Below are 21,265 nucleotides of genomic sequence, written 5' to 3'. Positions count from 1 at the left end.
AGAGGAATCACCAAGATAAAAGACAAATTCCAGTCATGCCTGGTGTAAAAAAAGGAAGAAATGCCAGGTTTATTAGACACGAAATCCAACGCATTTTGGTGTTGCTTTTAAAGGATTATCTTAAAAGCACACAAGAGCAATGCTCACAGTGTTTATAAATTATAGGTAGATAAGTTCAAAGATAACAATAAACCAGTTGGAGCATAGGGAAAAGCAGCATTTTTTTTTCTTACCCCCCCCCCCACTCACCAAAAAAAAGCCCATCCAGCTGCTTATCACAGGGGGCTGATCTGGGGCCGGAGCCACTTTGTTGAGATTTCTGAACATTTAGGGTGCTTTCACACCAACGTTGTTTGGTCTTTTCAAACATCAATATCATTTTGACTGGTCTGAACACGCCATCTGGACCAAAAAAAAAGTTCAAAAGATTAAACAAAAAACATTAGACTCAGGCCCCTTCATTTGGACCATGTTGTGAATCATTCCTGGTGTGAAAAAAAATTCTGTAAATTCCAACTCAAATTGAGGAAATGAGAACATGTACACAATGTATTGCAGGTTCACAGTGGGTTGTTTTGGAAAACTTGCTAACTACAAATGAGTTCTATGTGTGTGTGTGTGCGTGTGTGTGTGTGGTGTGTGTGGGTGTGTGCGTGCGTGCGGCGTGTGTGTCTCTCACTCGCATATCAACCGACTGTAGCTAGCACGTTAATATGCAGTTAACGTGCAGCTCCGATGCTACATTAGAGCTGCTGCTGCCGGGCTAGGCAAGCGTGTTTACTCCGTTAGGCGCTCCAATCATGACCGCCCACCTGACTACTCCGCCGCAATACTCCTCCAGTCAATATATGTGACAGCAGCACGTCTGCTTCCATTCCCGAGTACCAGCACAGGTACACACGGTCCTGATAAATGTTCGTGACAATTTATTTCCGCGTAGCGTCGCTGAGCGGAACGCTATAAATGACACCAAAGGAAAACCATACACGACACGTTCGCGATTAAACGGCAATAATGCTCCACGTCGCCCGCCTGGCTGCGATTCCTTTTTCTTTTCTTTTTTCTGTGCTTCCACTGAAATCTGTTCAAAAGGGGCGTTGGATATTTGGTTACGTGAAATTAACCGGACCAATATAATGCGTGTGTTAAAATGGCAGTAAATAGCAGCCAAAGGGTTTACACATGCGACAATCAAGGATAAATAAAGCATGAAAATAGTACGGAGAAAATAATGGAGAGGTTCTCGGCATTCATCGCGTAGTATTGAATGACTCAACTGAGCTCTGTTTGAAAAATGAACGATTGTGTGACTGAGAAATCTTTATTTCTACGTCCAATTACACCAACTGTCCTGTCAGTTGTCAAATTGATGAACGGACGCTGCTACACAGACATTTCAGCCAGATCCTGTAGAAACCGTGGATTCGGGCCTACGATGTCCACGGTTTTTCAGCGTTTGTGATCTTGTGATCTCACACTGCTTCTCTGAAGGAACGTGAAGCCATTAGACCCTTTCATACGAGCGGGTGATTGACAGCACGCGAAAGCTCCGCCCACCACAGAACTCAGGACGCCTCCCCCACTGGCTTGACAGCGGCGCTACATTAGCGAGTCAGTCTGCAGGCTTCACGGGGGGGAGTTACCTGAGGTGGGTGAGTCCCCCGGTGGGTTAGGGGGAGAGGGGGGAGAGGGGGGTGGGAAGGGAGGAGGGGGTGCTCCAGCTGTCACTCAGAGCTCTGCCGGTCCGTGCTGTTTTTCCCCGCTCTTCTGAAAGCGGGAGGCCCGCCGCCGGGCCCTCCGGGATTCATTACCCAGTCTCCTCGGCCCCTCGGCGGCGGCGGCGGCGGCGGCGGCGGCTTAGGTGTGTGAGGCTGAAGACAATTAAGCGGCGTTTCTGCCAGGAACACTTCGACAGCCCACGCCTGGGTGGACCTGAGAGGAGAAAGAGAGGAAGAAAGGAGGGGGGGGGGGTTTAGCAGGGGGAAGGAGGACAGGAGAGGGAGCGAGAGAACATTAAAATAAGAGAAAGAGAGCAAGTAAGGGAAAGAGAGAACTAGAAATGTGCCATTGTCAGCAAGGTACAGTGAAGCTAGTTTAAGACTTCAGTTTGCCATTATCATTTTGCGTTTATCATTCTTTCCCTTTCTATTTGTTCATTAACATTTTCATTATCATTCTGCGTATGGAGTAAGGGATAGAGAAATAGAACAGATAGAGAGAGGGAGGTATAGAGGGGGAGGGAAAGAGTGATGGAGAAGGAGGGAGATAATGTAATTTGCTACTTGTTTATCATCAAAATTATAATTATAATTCTGCTTATGGGGCGAGGGAGAGAGGAGGAAACACAATAAAAAATTAAACAATAAAAAACAATGTCAGCAACCTCCTCGGTGTTTGTGAAGTCATCGAACTATGATCAGTCCTGTTTACGCACAGCAAATGCCCTGTCATGGCAATTAACTGAAATGAATTCAAATTGGAGAAAGGAAAGAGGGAGCGAGAGGGAAAGAGAGAAACAGAAAAGTGGCACTGTCAGCAAGGTACAGTGATGCTAGTCTAAGTCTGCAGTTTGTCGTTTTTATTTTGCTATTATCATTCATCGTCATTATATTCACGATCAGTATAGTTCTCATTATCAGTGTGTATTATTAAACTAGCCTGTGTGTATAGTTTGAATAGTTTTTTTTATTCTATTTGTCTTGTGTCATTGTTATTCGCTTTGGTAATATTGTGAGGAAGCACACCAATGGTGCAGCAGTGAATTGGATTGAAATTGCGAGGGAGGGAGGGATGGTGGGAGAGGGAGGGAAAGAATGAGAGATGGAAAGTGAAAGAGGACGAGGAAGAAGAGGAAACGTGATCGGCGGTGAGCTCCAGCGGAACGATCGGCAGGATGACGGCGGCGAGGTCCGATTGGACGCCCAACCCGTCGCGCGGCGTTGCCTGGCGGAGTCCTCGCGTCCGCAGCGGTAATGGCGGACGCGTGCGGGGGGGGGAGGGTGGCGCCTTTGTACCGGTAAACGCGGCGGACCGGTACTACTCTAGAGATACACACGCAACGTATGATCTACTACAGCCCAGCACAGCAACGTGAATGGGCGTGGATCCCACTGCAAAATTGATAATTACTCAGAAATGAAATAATCCCTCAGACGACGTGAACGTGACATTAAATTTAAGCAGCGCGCGGGGACTGGGAAGCCGTTTCGCGATTGTGGGAAGCCGTTTCACGATTTTGGCTTCTCCAGGCAGCTTTTAGGGGCTCGGAGGAACAATTAAAGCAGCATAAAGAGAATTAAATGAATTCTTGCAACTGGAAGAATGAATAAACAGCTTTAAGTTTATTGCGCCTTAATTTGATATTTCCTAAATTAATTAAAAAATAATTGCCTGATCAATTGAGCTCTGCGTCAGAAAAGGATTGGGGGGGGGGGGGGGGTCAGCCCACAGTATAGAGGATATATTATTTTTAATAACGACACCCTCGGTTCCAGCTGGTTTTACACTTCCCTTGTATAAAACATGCACGCACGCACACACATACACCAGTGATTAAATAGACACCATTGTGCAACTTGATGTTGTACGCGGCGCCAGGAATCGGGAGATAATTGGAGGACGCTAATTGGAAAATGCCACTTGTTAGCCTGTGCAACGCAGCCTGCAATAGCGTGGAGGGAAAAAAAGAACAGACAGACCGGAGGAGGGACAGAACGAGAGACCGAGGGACAGAAAAAGAGAGGAGGGAGGGGAAAGGAGGGAGGAGTGAAGAGAGAAGAGCAGAAAAGCGAGAGGGAAAGAGACAAGGATAGAGTCATTGCTTGTTATTCTTATTTTATGGTTATGTGTTGTCCATAAATGCATCTCTTGTCACGCCAGTTAAACAATTGAATTAGAATTTGAGAGACAGATGGAGAAAGAAAGAGAGAAATGTCTACAAATATATCTCTTGTCATGCCAGTTAAGCAATTTGAATTTGGAATTAAGAGAAGCAGATCGAGAGAGAGAGAGAGAGAGCAAATGAATGAAGAAGAGAGCATAATGTCGGTAAATATACTGCTTGTTATGCCAATTAAGCAATTTGAATTTGGAAAAGAGCTGCACATTACGCCACTCTGCACAGGCCTTGTTAGACGCAGAGAACTGTCACAGTCAGCATCTCTCGGTTAAAGATTCGGGTTTTATTTCACCGCTCAGTCCGCTTAGCTCAGCTCGCAGTCTGTCCCTCCCCCTCGCCGCGTGTGGAAGCAGACAGGCGCTCTTCCACAAAATAAAGATCCGCTCGGGCCCTTAGGGGCCGCGGCGATGAGCGTCAATCTTCCGATAAAGCCGTTAATTGTTGTCCTGCTTCGCCCCGCCGTCGGAGTGCCGCGATTCTCCCTGCCGTAACGCGGACCCGTCACGGAGGCGATCCGATCGAGCGGCAAACTCCCGAAGCGCCGGCTCCGACAGCCAGAGGACGTCCGCTGAAAGGTCACCCTAATTAGTCCCGGTAACTGATATTTTCATATCCGCAATGAATATCAACGCGGATATCGATTCACGGAAGGGGGGCTCGGACCTAAATATATGTCAGAGGTGCCAAAGAGACAGACGTGCGCAGCTGTAGTGCCGTGTAAATGCGATTTTCTTTTTGACCCCCGATTCATTTATTAATTTATTTATCTGTCCATTTTTATTTATTTATTTATTTACTTTGAAATGCCGGTCACGTCGCTGCGACGTCTTCCCTCGACCGAGAAGAGCTCGGGCGGGCGGGTGGGCGAGCGAGCGTTCTCTCTCGCCGAGAGTCCGCTTTCAGGCGCCGAGTCTCTTCGTCGCGGAGTTGGCTCGCCGAGCCCCGCGGTCGCCGCGTCCGTCGATCGAGCCTCGCTTCTGCGCGGCGACGCTCGCGAAGCCGCTCGTCGCGCGGCGCTTAGCGCGTCCCGCGGGGAAGCGGCGAAAAGCGGAGGGGGAACTAAGACATCGTTCCCCCCCGGGTCGTTTAACCGGCAATCGAGCCGGACGTCCTGAGAAAGGTCAAGAGGCGGCGGGAAAAAAAAACCGAATATTTCGATAAACGCGAACGTGTTTGACATCGGAGACGGCGAGCTGTGCTGCCGAGAAGCCGGGCGCCTGTGCGTAACAGGGCCCTCTCCGGCTCCTTCGTGTGACTCAAATCTGACAACGTCGCTCTCGCAGCTGCCGAGAACCAAACGCTGGTCTGGAGTCGAAGACAAAAGCAACCCGCGTTTGTTTTTGTAAATCGAGGTTAAGGTCGAATTTAATGAATGACTGTGTCTTTGTGAATAAGTGCGAACACAATAGCATCACTCACAGGCACACCTCTGCACATTTCACAAAAAAAAAAACCTGTTTCAATTCTCAGGGTCTGTTATTGCGCTGTTCCCATCATGCAATGGGGAGAGTACGCACAGGTTGCATAAAGGTACACCCACAGTACAGATCTGACACCGTGGAGAAAAATACAAAGACGTCCACAGGACAGCACTGTACTCTGGGCCGTCATCTTGCTGAGATGTTCCGCCTGCTCTGCTCTGGCCTCCAAAAGATAGCTTCTAAAAGATATCTTTCACCCTGCACCCCACCCACCCCACCCCGCGCACACACACGCACACCTGGACAGGGACTGAGTGAATTCATGCTGGGTTTGGGTCGGCAGAGCATTGCATGGAGAGTTTAGTACAGGGAAATTGCTCATTTGAAGGGAAAATCACATCCAATACACACCAGAGTTGGTGTGGAGGGTATTTGGATTACATTCGCTGCCTGAGTGAGAGGACCTTCCAATGCGCTATAGATTGCTACTTGTGGCTGCTATTATTATTATGGTTATTATTACTATTATTATTACTATTATTATTATTATTATTATTATCTCTGGACACAGGCCTGTGTGAATGGTGCCATCCCATACTCTCTGCAGCACCAGGCTCGATGCTGAGTCGCGGATTATACAGACACACATCTGTACCCGGACTGGTTTTTAACGGTCACCGGTGGCTGAAGTCAACTGCACACCTGACCTCTCGGTAAGAGCAGATGCGCTCGAGAGCTACTCAGATTTGTTTGTCTCCTCCTTCTCTCTCCTTTTGTTCATGCCTGGCTGTGATCACCCAGAAGCCCTCCTCCTCTCAGCCTGTGTTTCTGAAGGAATGACCCGAAAACAGCACTGTACTTGTAATAACTGTAATTAAAGCCACATTCAAAAGTGTTCTATGAAATTACAGCTGCATTAAGACTCATTTTATCTTTTCTCATAACTGTGCCCCTCCCCACACCCACCTCACCCCCACCTGCTCCCACACACTCAAAATAGTTTGTACCGCTGTATGATACAGTTGTATGTTGTACAGTTGAGCTCGCAAATTGTTTATTCTCATATTCAAGCAAAATAGACATATACGGACCAATAGCCTACAACCAAAAGTTTCTCTTCTTAGCACAAATCAATTTTAGCAAGAAACTGCTTCAATGCATAAACAGCACTATTCCAAACAAGCCAGCACAATAGATACATTTTCTCAATCTTTATTTAGAGCACAGTTCAAACGTGTTGAATCCTCTATAGTGGTTTCAAAACCACGGCTGTGCCTGGCAGCGTAAATAAAACTATAGGTCACCAAATGGGAAAGAATCAAAAACAAACCTATAATATTTCCCCGCTTGTGTTTAACATCTAGTGTACCACAACGTGTTATTTGCGGTTTAGCGCGTGACTGAACTTGATGACAAGTGTTTATTGTACAGGTAATGCTTATCACATTGACCAGAATAATTCATTGACTGGTAAAAACGCAGCTTCTTTCTTCACATCATGAGGAAACAGGCTGGAGCATACAATAAAATCTACCATTTTAAATACTGTTGATTAGAATGTTCACAATTTTGCGATGCAAATAAAGAACATTTTATGACTTGCCTAATAATCGAATTGAGGTTGTATCTGATGAGTAGTTTGTGAATTAATCGATGTCTGGTTAATCAAGGAAAATGAAAACATGCTGAGACAAATTAGCAGGTTAAGGGAAAGTTTATAGTGTCTGCCTCCCACCAGACCGATGTGACCGATGTGATTGAAACATTAACCATTCACATGGTAAAATAAACACTACTATTTGTTTTGTGGAGCATCAAGCGGGTGTTTATGTCTTTTCTGTTCTATGCATTGATCTTGGCCTGAGACTGACACGCATTCTCCCTTTCATGAACAAACTTCGCCACACGCACAACACACACAACACTGGTATACAGAATCAGGGCCCGAATAATGTTTGAGACTCAACTTGGCATTGAGTCCATAAAGAGGGATCTATAAAAGTACTCTCTCAGAGTAAAATATATTCTAGCAAGGTAAAATGTACTCTATTAGAGTAAATGTACCCTCTCCAAGCAAAATTTATGCTCTCAGAGTATAATGTACTCTCTCAGAGTTGATTTAACACTGAGTGTTTACCGTGTATAATTATTGCCGTCTGTTTCGGTCCAAAAAAAAACATTTACTGAAATTAGATGCAGAGACTCAGCCTCAGTATGGTCTGGATTTGGTACCCGAGCATGGTGTCCATCTACACGCAATACCACTGCCAGTCCAGCAGGCCTGAAGTAAGTTTTTAAAACATGTCGAAATCAACATCATCGCTATACAACAATTAAAACCCGATAAAACCATGGATTGTGATTGTTTCTGGGAACAAAAACAGTAAAAGAAAAACAAACAAAATTTTTCATGGAATAAAAACAAAACCAAAATGACTTTCAACTGTTCTGGAGAGAAAACACCATTTTATGAGTATGTAAAGTGGTTAATAACCTTAGGTTTTGTTTCAGTTATTCTTTTCTCTTTGCAAACCCCAGGCATCAGTTAAATGCATTAAATGGCACGCCCTCGGGCACTGTAACTGGCAACTTCCACTTGGAGGAATCGCTTTGGAAACCGCGTTAGAAAGTTATGCCTTAGCCATTCTGTACACTGCTAAGAATTTTAATCATTTTAACGGCAATATTATAGTACGATACTTTGCCATTTGTGCTGTATATACCATTATTTATAGAATGACAATAGGTTTTGTGTGAATTATTTATGGCTGATCAAATATTACCGCGATCATCCTACACTGTAATTCAAAATACAGTAATGTTCCTTTAGTGAGAAAATGGACCAATCAAGTCACACTAACTGATTTTATTTTATTTTTTTATTCTTTGCTGGCCATAGCCAGGTGAAGATGAAATTAAATCATACATTTTTGCAGCAGTTTTGGTTTTTGAAATGAATATTGTGACGTTGCGGTCCGAGTGGCAGCCTAATTACTCCATTAAAGGTCTTTAATGCATTAAGCGCAGTGGTCAGTGCAGCTGCATCCCCCTGGAAACCCTAAAAACAACCTCTGTATTATCCTCATTTTGACAAAGGTGTGAGCGTGTAACATTCTTTTCTCATTAACAAACTACAGGTCCTTTCAGTAGAGTAAGGAATTTATGTCACTGTTTCTAACTTCTGAAAAGTTAAAATATCAATAATACAAAAACGATAGGTGACACTTTTTTTGTAAATATAGTTAATTGTACTTTATTCTGCAGATAGCAGACGTCGGGTTATCAAGCACGGCATTACTTCAGGCTATATGGAAAGCTAGCAAGGGTTAATAGAGACTAACTAAATGTTCAGCAAAATGGTAGTCTCGCAGTTGGGCCACAGACGGGTCACTTATAATAATAGGTTTTGGAAACATCTCCACAGAAGCACCTGTCAGCAAGGCACATCAGTAGTAATTAGAATCTGAATTTTGGATTTGTTGACTGTTGCTATGACAACATGTTCACAGTTTTGCTGCAATTTCCTTTCCCGTTTAGACACCCTTGCGATGTCATCATGAGAACGTTATTAACCGGTTTTTACGTGTTACTCTAACCATTGTTCCATAAATTCATGAGGGCTGAATCCTAGAATGTAAAAGCACAATGGATACATTGAGATAGAGAGACCATCCAGATGCAGTGAAGCACTGTGGCAGTGTTAGAAAGGAGAGAATCGGTACAGATGCTCAGCAGTGCCACGCCGCTGAGGGGCAGTGACTCCGCCCACAATCGTTAGCGTGGTTACCGGACACTAGGTGGCTCTCCAGTGCATGGAGCTCTGGGGATGGACTTCATGCGCTGTGTTAGAGGAACCGTTTAATGAAGCCAGAGTGTACTGTATATGTGTTTATGCTGCAGCTGGTTTCCTCAGCCTGAGTCCACGGGATCGCTCCAGCCCCGTCCCTCGCTCCGTGGTCATGGACCGCTGCAGCCCTGTCCCCCCCCCCCCCGCCCATGCCTCAATGCAGCCTGGAGCTTCTGGCTCCTCTAAATTTCATTATACTGAACTATACACTTTAGCCTAATATTGTTCCTGTTGGCTATCACCTCAACTAGCAACCGGCTTAACCCATTTTATTTGCTGTGATAGATCCCTTATAGCATTTCTGCTACATTCCATTCTGCCACTGCTTTACACCAGTTTGGGCAATGAAGGATGGGCTCCCCTTCTATAGCCGAGTTCCTCTACAGGTTTTTTCCCATTGGGAATTTTTTTCTCGCCACCGTTTGAGGGTTTTTTCTCCCCAATGGGAGGTTGTTTTACCTCATGTGCTTGCTATTTGGGGGTTTAGGACTGGTGTTTTCTCTGTTTGCTCTTTTTGCTGTGTCTCTTTCCTTGCTACTCTGTGAAGTGTCTTTGTGACAGTTCTCTGCAAAAAAACTCCATACAAATAAAATTGAATTGAATTGAATGTGTGTGCACGCGTGTGTGTGCGCGCGTGTGTGCATATGCGTGTATGTGTGTGCATGTGTGTGTGTGCATGTGTGTGGTTGTGTATGTGTGTGTGTGTAATCACAAGGGTATTAGACATCCCTGACACCCCCTAAGGTATTAAATCGTGTTTGTGTACATGATTCTGTGTTTGCGTTTCCTGTATGAATGTGTCAGCCTATTTTTGTGTGGTTGGGTGAGTGAGAATTTCATGTGTAAATGCGACATTCTGACACCCATGTAATAAGCCTGTTATAACACAATTTGTAACCCGTTTCTATTTGTGATCATCAAAAGCAGGCAAATGTGCCTCAGATTAATGCCAGTCACACATGCTGTCACGTTAGCATATCAACCAGATGCATACCTAGTGTGAAAGCACATTTTACCGGAAGGTTTTATGAGGGGAGACCGGGCGAGATTAGACATGCAAATCGTGAGAAGAGAATTAGATTGACTTAAAAACACGACTGATAAAGGGTTTCCTTTAAAAAAAATAAAAATAAAAATTCTGTGACGAATACGTTCAGAGTGACGCGTCGATACGAGAGGACTGGAATAGCGCCGTTTCGGCTGCGAGCGCCTTCGTCTTCAAAACGCGCCGGTTCAAAGAGAAGAAGAGGAAAAAAGAAAGGGGAGAAGCCGCTTTTATCTCCTCTCCCTGAGACGCGCGCGTACTCCGCGTGCGAGCGTCTCCCGGAGACCTCGGGGCTGCGAGGGGACAGATAAGATATCAAAAGACAAACGCGGGCCCGCCAGCGCCCGCCGCGGACGCCCGGGATCAAACGGCCCTCAGATCGACACGCTCGAAACGAGGAGGAGCAATCCCGTTCCCCCGGGATCATCCCCCATCCCCGCGGGATCATCCCCCGTTCCCCCGTGGGATTATCCCTCTCCCCTGCCGCCCTTCCGCCACGAAAACGGCTGCCCAAAAACACCCCCTCTGCTGTCAGCCCCCCCCAGCGCTACCCCAGTGACAGATACCCTGTATTCTGGGTGAGCCCCACAAATAGTTCCCTGTTAAATACTCTTCCACTTCTCCTCCACTGCCTTCCTTCTTTCATCACCCCTTCCTGTGACAGCAGTGTGTGGGAGAAGGGGGAGAGATGGAGGGGAACAGTCCTGACTTTTGGGGGTATGCTGTCGCAAATTGTGGGACACTGTCCTGAAGCAGGAGACTCTGTCCTTGGAGACTGTGTCCTGAAGCAAGAGACTGTGCCCTGAAGCAAGAGACTGTGTCCTGAAGCAGGAGATTGTGTCCTGTAGCAGGAGACTGTCCTGAAGCAAGAGCCAGGCATCGAGCTGACCACCATACTGCGAAAAAGCACAGTTAGGTTTGACCTGTGCCAACAGCCACGAGACCCCCTTGCCCAGCTCAAACCAACAGTACTGGAAGAAAGGCTGCAAGATTCCCCAAAAAAAGGACAAAGACACGGAGAAGAGCGACAGAGTCGGGAGAACCGCAGTCCCGCAGAGGTTCATCCTCGGCTTCGCCACCTTCCACCGCGTCGCCCGGACTTGCGCTGCGGAATTTGATCCCGTTTCCACGTAAAGCTGCGTCCGCTTTCCACGAGCTGGCCGTTCAACGGACCCCCCCGGTTCAGCAGCAGTCCCCCCCGGGCCTTATTAGCTGTGCCACTGCCTCTCAACGCTCAGCCGTTTCACACAGACCCCCGCCTAGCCGGGGGGAGGGAATTAAAGAGGAGTGAGCGTCGTGTAAACCCCCCAAAATCCACGCCCCCTACACACGCACACGCACACAGACACTCCCCTTTACAGCAGCCTTAAAAGAGGAAACTACATTCCCAGAGTGGAGCAAAGCTCCAGGAGGTGGCACCTGTGTGAAAGGGCTAAATAGGAATGAGAACTTTTTTCTTTTGCCATTTCCTGTGGGAGACCACAGAACAAGAAGGGGGCAGGCTCAACAGCGGAAAGTTGCCTTCGGAAACAAGCCCATACGTAATCCAACCTGCCGATGAGATCAATTTGGAGGGGGTGGGTGAGGAGGGAGGGCATTCAGTAACTTGCGTTCATGTTCAAGTAATGGTGTTCTAATTGTTTCCGTCTCTTTCTCTCTCTCTCTCTCTCTCTCACGCCAACTCGTTTTTCTTTCTGGTCTGTCATAATTACACAGTCCCCCTCCCCCCTTCGCCCCCTCTCGCGTCGCAATTACGTTAGCGTTAGCGCCCTCCGAGGCATCGATGTGTCAGACAGGCGTCACTTACAGCGGCTAATTGCGCACGGCGGCGGGAGTGCAGCCATTAGCGCGACACGCGCGCGGCCTGTGGGCAGCCGACGCGCTCCTCGGCCCCGGGGCCGACGCGTCGTCTCGGAGGGCCCGGCGACGGGGGCCACGGAAACGCGGCGAGTCGGCCTCGCGCCGTAACTAACCGCCAACGAGGAGGACGGTGACTACACAGCGGGGGAAAACAGCGGCGATAAGAAACGTGATAACGATCGCGAAGGCGGCGATGATGACTCCGGAGCCCCGTATTCGAGAGCGCTGTGAAGCGCGCCCGTCTGAACCCCCACCTCCCCGAACTCCGCCCCCTCGCTAAATTACACCTTTTGTCGCATATGCCATTAATGCCTATTAATAGACTAAAAAAATCCCCCGACAAAGTGTCCGAATGACAGTTTTTCACTTCAGAGAAAAAAATTGTTTTCTGCTTGATGGGGAAAACAAATGACAGTTTTCAATGTTTCATTTCTGTGATCATTTATTTATTTATTTATTTATTCATTTATTTTTTACAAATAAGTAACCCTGAGGGCCAAAACAACCATCATAGAGTGGTATAAAGACTCTACTACTCCATGATGCGAGTCATAAATGGTCATACATTTTGATTTGGTGTGTTCTGGTAGTGTAATTTACGATACGAGAGACAACAGACCCTATGGCAGTCTATGTCTGCTAAATGTAAGTGTAGCATATGATACATTTTCATACTGCAAATGAAAGACTATATATGTATGTCTTATGTGCCTTGAAAACCATTCAAAGGGGCGATTACCAAGTTATTCCTTAAAGAACAGACATAAATATTGAGAATACGTTTTGTCAGACATTCAATTCACGAATTGGCCGTTCTCAGCCATAGGAAGCTTCAAGAATTGCCTGGAGAGAAAACAGAGCAGGGTGGCCAGTGAAGATGTGAATGTGTGTGTCTGCATGTGAGTGTGGGTCTGTTTGTGTGTGTGTGTGTGTGTGTGTGTGTGTGTCAGAGGGGGTGTCCATTCCATTCCCCATCTCCCCTCCTCTCTTTCACAAGATAAAATATGCAGCTTTCTTTTAGTTAGCAGTCAAGCTTGGGCAACTTAAGAAGTTTGTAACAGTTTGTTGAAAGTTGGCATCTAAGCCCTGCATCTATGTCTGGCGTTCTACATTTCACCTCTGCTCATTTGGAATATTCTACTGTCTTTTGGTTTTTGTATTTTGGATTACTTGGGGACAAACAAGCTGTGGTTTGGTTCATTTAATTTGCCACTGTCCATGTCTGTTACCTTTGTTAATTGTTTTAAAGCAGTTGAACCTTGTCTTTAGATTAGACATGAATATTTGTTAATTATTATTATATCTTAATTTTCATCTGGTTGTGAGTTGTACATTTTGATAAAGGTTGATCCAACAGATTGCTCTTCCTATCAGCAAATTTTGTTAATTAATTGGTAATTGATATCTTACCAAATTAATTCAAATAAACATATTTTACATATTGAATAAGTGAGATGTTTTAACTATTGATGACTTTGTGAAAGTGCCGACGTAAACAGTTAAACTGCTGTCAGAAAACTAACATATTTTAATACCTCACCTGTGACAGTTTTGTGAATGTTACGAGCAATGTTGTCCCTCGTTCCTCATACTTGGGGGCATATGATGATAATTGAAATTTGTGATTATAAATTTTCACATTGTGTATACTCATCACGCAGCATGAATGCCTTATGTTTCCACTATGTCACTCTGATCCAGTGCTTATAAATGTAATAAATAAGTGTTTTGACGATGCAGTTCATTGTAAGAATCGTGTTATGTTTTCCCATGGCTCCCTTTGGACACAAACCTTCCAAAATTACTAGTAACAAACAAAGTGAGAGAAAGAAGCGCGCTCTGACAAGGTCGTGGACAAAGACTGGCTACTCTAAAAGCCTTTTCAGATACATCGCGCTGTAATGTGTCTTTTATCATCTCTGCTTTCCACAAAGAAAGCTTTTGGGTGAAAATGTGTTTGATGGTCTTTAAAAAGCACACATTTGCAAGACTGCTAATCAAATTGGTTTCTATGGCAACCTCATCTCGTCTTTGTAGAAACAGAGCACTCTATGCTTAGAAAATAAATAAAGAAAATGGTAAGATGTTTTATTAAGGGGAAAAAAAATATTTTATCAGTCATTAAATTATTGTTTTTGATTATTTGAAATGTTTTCATTGTGGCACTGAAACCAGACAATCAGGGATTAATTGTATGTAAACACATGGGCTAGCAACTTCTGAAAAGGTGAACAAACTTTTAATTTGTTTCTTATAATTAATACTCGGCTATACCAAGGCAACAGCAAAGTAGCAGCCAAACTTCTGAAGCTAAGCACTCATTCTGCCCTGTACCATTCTCATGACTCCTGAAGCTGTACCCTCCTTATGTCAAACTGCTGAAGCTAAGCAGCCATACCGCTCTGTACCCTGCTAATGTCAAACTCCTGAAGCTAAGCAGGCATGCCACCCTGTATCATTCTCATAACCAACTGCTGAATGTAAGCAGGTCTGGATTTGTTTATTGCTGAAGCTAATCAGGGCTGGGCTTCGTTAGTACTGAAACTAAGTTGGGCTGGGCTTCTGTAGTACTGAAGCTAAACAGGGCTGGGTTTGGTTAATGCTGATGCTTAGCAGGATTGGAATTGGTTAGTACTGAAGCTAAGCATATGTTGGATTAATTAATACTGAAGCTAAGTAGGTATGGGATTGGTTAGTACTGAAACTAAGCATGTGTGGCATTGGTTAGGACCGTCTCTAAACAGGTATGGGATTGGTTAGTACTGACTCTAAACAGGTATGGGATTGGTTAGTACTGACTCTAAACAGGTATGGGATTGGGTAGTACTGACTCTAATCAGGTGTGGGATTGGGTAGTACTGACTCTAAACAGGTATGGGATTGGGTAGTACTGACTCTAATCAGGTGTGGGATTGGGTAGTGCTTGAATGGCAGACCTCCTAGGCAAAGCTGGAAGATGTGTCAGTGGGCCAATAGGGGGCACCTATCAAAGCATCAAAAAGAAAATAGAATCCCCCAGCACAGTATCAAGGGCACGATGATGTATTCTAGAACATTCCATCCATATGATGAGATATTAAACCAAAGTCCTGACACACTGTATTTAAAGATCACAAGGATCATCACACAATCACAGGTAAGGGTTTAACCCTGGTCTCCCAGTCAAATTCCCACAAAAACCAGCATCTGGACACTTACTCACCCACTACATCTGATTGGCTGTACATTCCCTTGCAATCCCAACCCACTTTGGTAACGCAGAAATGAGAATCGGGTTGTAGATCAACCTGGTTATATAAAAGTAAACTAAAAACTGTATGGACATTCGAGGTTGAAAAATGGTAAACAAAACAACAGGTCGCACACTTTGAAAAACAAATGGTGGCACTCTACTTGAACTACACACCTCAGTGCTGACAACCACTTTATTTTATTAGTTTCATAAGCAGGGAAGAGCAATGCTAGCAAACAGGTTTCAACCATTTCTAAATGCATATATCACACACACACACACACACACACACACACACACACACACAAAAACAGTTCAGGGCTTAACGCATGAGGAGTCTCACTCCGAAAGCTTAACATCCGTTAATCCGACGCTTCTTTAAAAGTGACAAGAACGCTGACGCCACGCGGAAGCCTGTCTGCTTCGGCGTGATACTTACAGTAATAAACCACCTTTATCAAAGTGTCAACTCTGCATGGTCCCCGACAGCTATTTCATCTCATGTGAGGCCTGTAGACGAAGACGGCGTCAGGTGACAGCGTTAGCGGTGGGACTCACACTCAGAAAGGAAAGGCTTACGGTTTGGGGAAGGAGCTTATCGGCGCATTGTTTTAGAGCACTTAGTATGACAAAGGACTGCGGTCGTATATCGGAGATCCACTTTTTGGGGACTGACAGACAGAGGACGCATTGAACTCTCTAATAACCGACAGAGAACGATTATGAACGAACAAGTATGAATTTGCCGCCTTCATTTTGAATTACGTTAGTGGCACTTAACAGATGTTCTTATCCTGAGAAACTTCTTTTTTTTTTCTACAAAATAGTATAAATGGATACTTTGTAAAAATGTTTCTCGGTATAAGAACACCTACGACATTCCAGTGATGTAATGCAATATGAAGCCCAGAATTTAGGTTGAGCCCTTTATTCAAGGGATTGATAGCAGTGTCTAACTGGGCTACCTGGGAAATGGACCTGCAACCCAGCTACAAACCCAGTTCCCTATCCTTTATACTACACTGCTGTCCTATATGCTTCAAAGTGTTACCTCCACACAGCACCTGACACCAATTTCAGTTAAAGTGAGAGCTGGTTACAAAGAGGGTGTCAGGTGACAGCGTTGGCAGCCCTAAACCAATCAGGGCTTGCTAGCATTCCACCTGCTGGGTCTCATATTTGCCGAATGTTCTGGACACATTTAAAGAAGGTTTCAGAGGTAACACTTTACAATAAGGTCAAATGAATTGGCATTAACTAATGTAGTTGTTAACATTAATTAATTATATAGAAATACATTAACTAAGCATGAAATCTAGTTAGTAGTTAAATACATTAATTTATGTATTACAGTAGTTACATGATTATTTATACCTTATCAAAACATAGGATAAACTTAAAATTAGTTCATCATTAACAATACATCAACTGGTTTTTTTCATCCCAATATGAACTGGTACTAAAAATGTAGTTGTTAACATGAATTAGTGATGTGCAAATACATTAACAAAGCTGTACAGATTAAATTTTCAGTAGGTAGTAGTTTAGAAATGTCATTGGTTAATGCAAATGCATGTGTCCTTATTGTAAAGTGTTACAGTTTCAGGTTCAGATTTGCTATTGGTCATTTGGAGACGATGTTTCTTGCACAAGCAACAGCGGTGTGACTGTTCAGTGGGCGACCAATCAGAAATGAACTTGAGTGAATATCAGCAGATAAAGAAAACACCTCCAGTTTCAGACCTCCAGCACATCTGTTTAAAAATGACACGTCCTATTAATGAATTGGAACAGAGTATAGCCTACATCTTTATCTTGTGGCTTAGTGAACACAAACTGCATGAGGGAAGTGATTGCACAGGCTCCTCGGGGCACACAAACTCATTCCCTTGGAAATTTGAGACAAAACAATGCCGTGCACCAGGATCGATGGACACTGGTGTGCACAGGCATAGGAGTGAGTCTGACACAAGAGAGGACACGTTTGACCCCCAGCCCCTACACCTGCACGCCCCCACAATACATATTACAGTTAGTAGAAAAGTTCTTCGCCTCCAGAGTCTTCCTCTGTCTATTAGGGATGATGCCAAATACAAATGCCATATTGGGCAACACTCAAATAATGCGCTCTCCCCAAATGTTTTCTCCTCCCGAATTTGGCCAATATTATTCGGATTCGGATCTGTTTCTTCGATGCGATTCGCTCAAAAGTCAGCACCAAGATTCTTAATTAGACACATACACACACACACCTGTAGAGAGACAGCGAGCAAGAACTAGATAGGCCAGAGCGACGCCATTGCACTTTGGGGACTTTATAAAGTTACTCCAACGTTGTAAATGCTATATCCTCCTAAATATTTGGGCTTAAAATAACTGCGTTTTTAAAATTCTGAAAAAAAGATTAGATAGATAGATAGATAGATTTTTATGTATATTAAATCTTGGCTTTAAAAATGATGGTTTTGTTTTCATTTGTGACGCTTTGTAGCTGGAGTGTGACGCGTCGGATTGTGGAGGTAACTGTTCACGTTAGCATACTGTAGCTATCTAAAGTCATGAAATCAATGAATGGACGCGTGAATGAGTGAACTTTTGGGTCTAAGTAATTTTTCAGTTTATTTTTAAATAAGGTTGCTTACGAGTTAACTTTGTAAGCAACCGATATCCAATACCAAAGCGCTAACAGAACAATTTGGGAAGCGGGCATCGTGTGATTTAATGTTATTTTATACTGAAATTATTAGCCAACTTGTCAGTTTAATTGAGCGTTTTACAACTGCAATGCTTCTGATGAGGCATATTCATCAGGTTGTGTTGTTGTGTGGTGAAATAAATGTGGCATCAATCTCGCTTGGCTTTCAGTAATTTTCTTTGTTGTAATTCAATACTTGAATGAAAGAGGCATTATTGCACGTACCCTGTAGAAACAATGCCAGAAATGTCTATGAAACTGAAACCTTTTATCTTGCCATTCTGTTTACAGGTGCTTCTTTGCCATCAACCCAGAGAGCGGCTCAAAATGAAAGAAGATGATGAACATTCAAAATGTGTACTTTTCCTTCCTGATAATATTTCCGTAAAAAATTAGGTCTTTATTTTATTTTATTCTTACATATCAGGGATCCTTTTCTAAGTCTTTTCTATATCTGCCTCACTTTCTGGTTTCTCTCTTTTCTATTTTTTTCCCCAGAATGCATCTAATATACTCATTGCACTTTCCTGAAGTAAATTTCATGGTCTCGTCAGATAATATGGTTCAAAGCCCAAGAGAAGGGAGAAAGAGAGAGAGATACAAACAGACAGAGAGAGGGGGAAAGATGTAAGAGGGAAAGGAAAAGCACATGCAGCTCTCAAAAGTAAAGGTCAAAGATTTTTTCTTAGATTTTTATTTTCTTTTTCTTTTTTAGATTTTGTTTGTGGTAGTTCCTCCAAATGGTTATCTTACCCAGCACATGTAGGCAGCACAATGGAGAAAGACAGGTGGGGGGGGCACGGAGCGCATTTTTGTACATTTAATAACAATATTTCTTCGCTGTCCTTCAAAACCTCTAAAGCTGATGGTGACATTTGCAATATTTTGAAGGAAGCCTTTATTCTGATTTTGGACATGCAGCAGCAGTGACATTTTGTCGTCCGATATATGATACAATGATATGCTACTTTAGAAGCACCCGGCTGGTGGACCGGCTGGTCAGCCTTCCTTAGACACCTCTACTCTCTCGATAAGAGATCAAGGATCATGACCGTGGTGAGCCAAGTCCTTTGTGTGAGACTTTTTTTGGGGGATGAAACAGACTCCCCAAGAAGCAGAAATAAGTCTATATCTGGAGTAAGAAAACTTTTTTTTAATAAAATACACTGAAACCAGCCTTGGAAGTCACCTATGTATGGTGTCCAGCTGTTCATGAACAGACACTTTCTGTGCTCCCTATCACTTTTCTATCTTTGCATCACGGTCATCGGCGCAATGTGGTCGGCAGCCATTTTGTCACTCCCCCACAGGAGTTTTATAGAAAGTGGATGACGACCACTAGTTGAAATAGAACTTCACTAATCGGCCTGTGAGAAAGTGTTTTATTTTATTTTTTGTTTTTGTGTTTTTTTTTGTTTATTTGTTTTTTTACTGTATGTATCAGTAAGGGCGATGGAGACTTCAATGAATTGCACCGTTAATCTTCTTATGTTCTTAGATTTTTTTTAAAATCACAACAAACACAACAGTTGTGGTCAAATTGTGGATCATATTTTTGCTCTGTGAAAGACAGGAGTATTAGTTTTAAAAGAGCAGCTCACTGTACACACACACACACACACACATATATGGTGACCGCCATAAAGTTTGGGACAAATGTACATTTTTTATTGGCATGTACAATGAATGCATCCTGCATTGCATCCGTTTTCAGTCCTTCGTTTTTGTTCGCAGTCCTTCATAAAGCATTCCACATACTTAAATGATTGAATTCATAATGAGGTAAAAGTTGTTATAGATGTATACGTGAGGCTGTAATCTGACGAAGCCTTTGGTCGGGATTCAATCAACGCCTGTCTTTAGCTCATAAGCGTCACTTTTTTCAATGCAACCAAAGTTTAATGCGTTAATAGCAGTGATCGCTGAACATAAACGATCCTAGTCAAGAGGGAGCCAAAGCTAAGGACGAACGCTGATCGAATCCCAGGCTTCGTTTCCCAGCTGTACGTTACAGGGATCCTGAGGTTTGGGATCGCGAACCTGGAAACGTCCGGTCTGACCGCAGCTTCTCCTCTGCGTAACTGAGCCTCCTCCCTCGCTCTCTGCCCGATGTCTGAGCTCTCCTCTAGACCGCCACACTCCGTTTTAATGAGTCCTGTTTTAATTAGACTTAACTGTCTCCCTCACGCTGCTGTTTTAAAAAAAAAAAATTTATTAAGCACTTACTTTAATTGCACTGTTGGCTTTTGGCTTCGAACATGGGGGTGCGGGTGTGGAGGGGTTGGTCTTTCAGGCATTTGCTGGGACAGGGAAGACCCACACTTGGGATCAGGTGAGGGTTGTTGAGAGAGTCAAAAGCAATTTTGGTGAGGTTGTTATAGATACCGAGAGCTTCTCGTGGACTTACTGTACCTACGGAAAGCACAAGTCAGCTAAGGATGGTGCTAGACACCTATAGCCTTGGGGGGAGACCATGCAAGATGCATTATAATACGTTGTCATTTCGTAATGTATGTAATGGCTTGCTATTCAATCCAGTCTAACCTCATTTGATTCCCAAAGTGCTTTAGATTAAAATGCAATTCATTCAACAGCGCCATCACCCCTGGGATTGAAACCAGTGTGGCACCAGGATAGATCTGAATCAGTAAGTTTGAAGTAATAATGTTTATTGCTGGCTGTGTGGGTTGCCAGTGCTAAAGAATGATATAACTGCGTAGGCTGCTCTATAGCACACTCCTAAATCTACTATACACAACCACATAATATTATGCTTATAATAAGGATGCAAGAACCAACTACAGGAAACCCACACTTTTAAATATATTTAAAAGTTGTGTGGGTGGATGACATTTTTCTGAAGAAAAGGATCCTAAATGATTTGTACAAGTTTTCCTTCACTGGGGGATTGCACCCTGGATTCTGAACATTCACTGTGTTTACCATAGAATCTTACCCACCTTCACCACAAAGAAACAGTTTTTTATTTTTTTATTTTTTTTGTGTAGGTGCATACTGACCACTTTGTCTGTGAATCCTGCAGATGGACAGTGTGTCTGTGAATCCTGTAGTGGTAAAAACAGCAGTGGAGTGACACCCCCCACACCACAGCCATCACACCCCCACACCCCAGCCTTCACACCCCCCACACATCCAAGCACAGTCAGACCCCCACATACCCTAACAGTCACACCCCACACACCCCAGCACAATCAAGCACAGTCATACCCCACACACCCCAGCACAGTCATCCCATACACCGCAGCC

At 44.1% G+C, this 21,265-nt stretch overlaps 1 long non-coding RNA gene across 1 annotated transcript; it reads right to left on the bottom strand.

Annotated features, from left to right (window-relative positions):
• Nucleotides 1-1,302: 1,302 nt before the first annotated feature.
• Nucleotides 1,303-20,404, bottom strand: LOC135234644 (uncharacterized). The gene is made up of 2 exons (XR_010324156.1): nt 20,225-20,404; nt 1,303-1,932 (listed from the first exon to the last, which is right to left on the bottom strand). It is a non-coding gene; the product is annotated as an uncharacterized LOC135234644 (long non-coding RNA).
• Between the last annotated feature and the right edge of the window lie 861 nt (nt 20,405-21,265).

The sequence above is a fragment of the Anguilla rostrata genome, chromosome 11 (genome assembly GCF_018555375.3).
Source record: "Anguilla rostrata isolate EN2019 chromosome 11, ASM1855537v3, whole genome shotgun sequence".
Taxonomy (NCBI): domain Eukaryota; kingdom Metazoa; phylum Chordata; class Actinopteri; order Anguilliformes; family Anguillidae; genus Anguilla; species Anguilla rostrata.
This window is presented reverse-complemented; position numbering and strand designations above follow the sequence as displayed.